The following is a 4,540-nucleotide window of genomic DNA, read 5'->3' as shown; positions in this document are numbered from 1 at the left end:
TCTTTTATTCCTGTGGGTAACTGCTAAAAAAACCCCACAAACATTTTTGAGTGTTGTTCCCTGACTTTGGTCAGTTACTGGGAGAGGAGCAATGTGTTTGTAATACACAAGGTTTTCTTCTGGAAGCACAGGAAGGATTGCCCAGCCCGTGTGACGTGGGCTGCTCTCCATCCTCACATCCCATGTGATCGTGTTCTCCTCCTTGCTGGGAACACCCGCCCGACCATCTGCTCTGTGTTTGTTCCTGCTGATAAGGAGGAGAAGGTTTTGGAAGGGCTGGGGAGGAAGGGTGCAGTGGGAGTGCTGTTCCCCCTTGTAAGCTCATCCCAATCAGCAACAGGCTGGGGGCTGCAGGCTCTTCCTGCTGCCCCTGCCTGGCCTCTCCCTGCAGAAGCTGCAGGGCACCCACGGTGTGGGGCATGCTGGCCCCACATCTGCTGCTGGTGTGGGCTGTGTCATAACAAGGAGTGCTTTAATCACCTAATGAAAGCCACATTCCTGTAATTGTGTAATATATGGACGCAGCTTTGTACCATCACTTGTCTGAACGCGATACTAATTGGATGCAGAGGCTCAGCCTCTTTGGCAACAGCTTATTTGAGGATTATTATTTTTATTTAGAATATAATTTAAGTTGACTCCCTTGTTTGAAGCCCTTGTATTTACCTAGGTATTGCTTTGGGATCAACCCCTTAAAGCTCTGTGTACCCTGACCCTGCCTGGTACCCAGGTGGTTGCACAGCTAATGGGCAGCTGAGTCCTGGTTTGAGAGTTTTCACATCTGGGTGGATGATAAAAGTATTCCCAGCCTGAGCAGTTATAAATGGCACAAGCTCTTGTTCCTCAGAGCGTGAGGAACCAGCATCACTGGTTGATTGGGATTAGGAAGCAGTGTAGTACAGGCCTTTTTCCACGCTTTCCAGAATTAAAACCCGATGGCCAGGAAGTACAAAATGGGGAGCTGGTCCATCTGGGACCCCACAGACTGCAGCTCATGGGCAGTGGGAGCAGAGCCACTGCTGTTCTCTGTTCACTGCAAGAGCAGAGACACAACAACCTTGGCCAAAGCAACAGCAGCTTTCCCCTTAGTGCTGCCATGGAATAAAATGGGATAGAAATCTTCATCTCCCAGCTGGTGCTTGGAGGTTACTGGTGTTCTGCTGTTGCATTGCTTTGATGCTCCCTTTTAGGATGAAAGGTTTGATGCTCCCCTTGCCTTCTGTGAAGTGGCTTTTCTTGCTGATGTCCTGTAGTGGGTTGACCCTTCTCAGCTCCGTTCTCCAATGTGATGACTGGCTCTGACGTCCTGTTGAGCTTAACAAGGGGTTTGAGGAACAGCTGGAGGAAGTTCTGAGGGTTATAGCTGAAGTCTGCGGAGAGCCTGGTGCTCCTCACATTCTGACTTTCCAGGATGGATTTGGCCAGAGTTACAGATGCCTTGGTCTTATGGAAATAGGCCTCAAAGTCAACTTTCTCCTCAAAGTTCAGCTCAAGCACTTTCTTCACGTTCCTTTTCCTGGTCTCCTTTTCAGAGTTGGCATTGGATGTGTGGCAGGGTTTGAAGAACCAGTGCTGGGGGCCAGCCCACATGGACATAGTGTGGGGACTGAAGTTGGAATATTCCCCTGGATTCATGGAGAGGTGAAGGCACATGGTCTCAATGTCTCCCTCGCAGAAAAGAGCCCCATCAGTCCTCTTGCTTTGGTTCTGGATGATTGTTCCAAAGGAGCTGATGTTATCTGTGAATTCCCCAAACTTTTTTGCTGCTCTGCTCCCAGGGGAATCCAAATAGAAGTCATCCTCTGGCAGCAGGGGAGCACAGCCCTCCCCATCACTCTCCACCTCTGCTTTGGGGTCAAACACGTGCTCACTCCTGTTAATTTTATCCAGCAACACTGACTCCTCTTGGGACTCCTCATCCCACTTTGTGAACTGGAAACCAGCCAGGGAAGAGTAGATGGGATGTTTCTCAACACACTGAGCCAGCAGGGACTTAAAATCCATCATTTTCACAGGATCTGAGTTTGGCAGCGAGAGAGTCTCTGAGGAGGGGAGAGGGACAATCCTGGGCTCAAACTGGAGCTCACAGTGGAAGTCCTTGGAGCGCAGACGTGTGAGGAAAATCCCAGCAGTGCTGCACTCATCAAAGGATGTCGCTGCTTTCTGGAACATGGGATCCACCTGACGCCTGTGATTGGCCTCTGACACATTGATGTTGTTCAAGTTCTGCTTGATGGTTTTGAAGGACCCTTTTTTTCTTTGGCTGAACTTTCTTGATGGCCTCAGGAGCTGAACTGTCTTCTCCCCCTGGGCTATCCAGGCCCTTGGCAGGTGCTGAGTCCTTGCCCAAGCCCACAATGACTTTGTAGGCATCTGCATGGACCGTGTCCACACGCACAGATAGATCTTGGCATAGGCATCCAACATTCCAGCTGTGACCTTGAAGAAACTGGTGGACTCAAGAGTTCTGCTTGAGGATCTTGGTCATGTAGTCGGTGAGATGTAAATCAAAGGGAACTAAACAGAGGAGAGAGGGGGGAAAAAAAAATCTAACTAAGGATTCACGAGTAAAGATAAGAGCTGTGAGAGGTCACTTACTGATTACCTTCATGGGCAAAACAGACTCAAAGTGTGGATAGTACTTAAATTTATTACTAATAGGATTAGAGCCAAAGAGTGAGAAATAAAGCAGTCTTAAAAACCTTTCCCCCCCCAAGTGGTGCAGGGGGCAGGGAATGGGGGTTGCAGTCAGTTGTTGCTTCTGCCTTTGCTAATGTGAGTCCACCCCTTGGGCATCAGTTCTTCCCAGTCTGCTGTCCCGTGGGCCCCTCCTCCATGGGATCAGTCCCTCACAGATGAGCTGTACCCACATGGGTCTCCCACAGGTCCACCTGTGTAAACCTGCTCCATCCTGGGCCTCCCACGGGGTCACAGCCTCCTTCCTGCATCCACCTGCTCCAGCGTGGGAGCCTCCAGGGGCTGCAGGGGGCCACAGCTCTGAGACCTTCTCCTGCTCCCATGGGGTCCCTCCTCCTCCTCCTCCTGCACTGACCTTGTGTTGTTATCCCATGTTCTCACTCTGCTCTTCCCTGGCTGGAATTTCTTCTGTGCAACGTTCCTCTATTCTAAATGTGTCATCCCAGAGGTGTTACTATCATTCCTAATTGTCTAGGCCTTGGCCAGTGGCAGGAATCCCATCCTGGAGCAGCTGGCATTGGCTCCATAGCACAGGGGAAGCTTCTGGCAGCTTCTAACAGAAGCCACCCCTGTAGCCCCCCTGCTACCAAAACCCAGCCACAGAAACCCACGCCATGTCCTCAATCCAAATGGGACAACACAAACCAGGTCTGGGTTTTTTTACAAGCTGCAGTGAACTTGAATGAAAAAAACGTAATTCATGTTTGAGCAGGGGAGCTGAGAAAGGAAGACACTTGATTGCAACAAGAATCAATTTCCTCTGCTTGCATTCCTGGCTATTTTTTCTCTCCCCTGGTGATTACAGGTGCTGCGTTTCGGGTTTAATTGGGAATTTTCCCACCCAGTACTGAAGCAGTCTGAAAGTTGTGCAATCTTCCTTCCCCTCACATAATCACCACTGGGTGTTTCCAAGGCGCTTTGGCTGACTTCTCCTCGCCTCATCGTCCTGTTTGAAGTGCAACAAAATATTAATTTCTTGAACTGTACGGAAGTGAGCACTGGAGCTTTTTATTCCTCAGCTGAAGCCATGACTTCAGTTGGGGTCTGGAATTTGTAGGCTTGAGCAGTTCTTTACTTCACACCAAAGACAACAGAAGGGTACAGCTTCACATCCAGCCGTGTTTCTCTTGTGCTGGTAATGCTGCTTTAGGGCTGCTTTTCCTTGGAGATCTCAACAATTAAGGGCTGTTGGCTCTATTTCACAGATACTTGCTGGGGGCACAGAGAGGTAATTTGCAGAGGATCCTGAGACCAAGGAGGGAATCCTTAGGGTGGGGAAGAGACTTCCCACATCCTAATCCTCCACCCACTGGTCCACACAGCTCAGACTGCAGGTGCTCAGCCTCCTGTGAGCCTTTTTCGTCAGAGGGATGCAAAAGGTTTTGCCTCTGCCTGTGCTTTTGTAAGTCTGGTAGATCTGCCAAAGCCAGTAAATCTGCTGGATTGGAACAGCCTGAAATGGGAGAAGATCTGAGGATAAACCTTTCAAAAAGTCTAGGACCCCTGTGGGTCTGAGCTCTTTGATAGCATCCTGAACTGGGTTTCAGCAGCCCTGCAGTTTGGAGGACACTGGCTGAATGACCTTGGGAGACTTCTTTTATCTTCCCTGGTTTCTGGAGCTATTGAAGTGAAAGCCCTTTGAAAGGAACAGAAATGATCAGCAAGTGCCCAAAATGAACAGTGTTAGAGATTGCTGGTTTTTTTCTAGCAAAAAGCCTCCTTGGAGGGGCATGTGCAGAAGAGGGTGGGCTCAGCTGCAGCAGACACAAAGATAGTGCTTAAACCCTCCCATTGTAGGCACATGCATAACTGCCTGAACACAGAGCCACATGCTCCGTGGAAT

General features: G+C 49.7%; 1 pseudogene; it reads right to left on the bottom strand.

Moving 5' to 3' along the window:
- Window positions 1–1,216: 1,216 nt before the first annotated feature.
- LOC114069685 lies at window positions 1,217–2,910 on the bottom strand (annotated as a pseudogene).
- Between the last annotated feature and the right edge of the window lie 1,630 nt (window positions 2,911–4,540).

The sequence above is a fragment of the Empidonax traillii genome, unplaced genomic scaffold (assembly GCF_003031625.1).
Source record: "Empidonax traillii isolate 1590-97213 ecotype Southwest subspecies unplaced genomic scaffold, ASM303162v1 scaffold1334:size128778, whole genome shotgun sequence".
Classification (NCBI taxonomy): domain Eukaryota; kingdom Metazoa; phylum Chordata; class Aves; order Passeriformes; family Tyrannidae; genus Empidonax; species Empidonax traillii.
The sequence above is the reverse complement of the archived record's forward strand: the minus strand, read 5'-3'. Positions and strand labels throughout refer to the sequence as shown.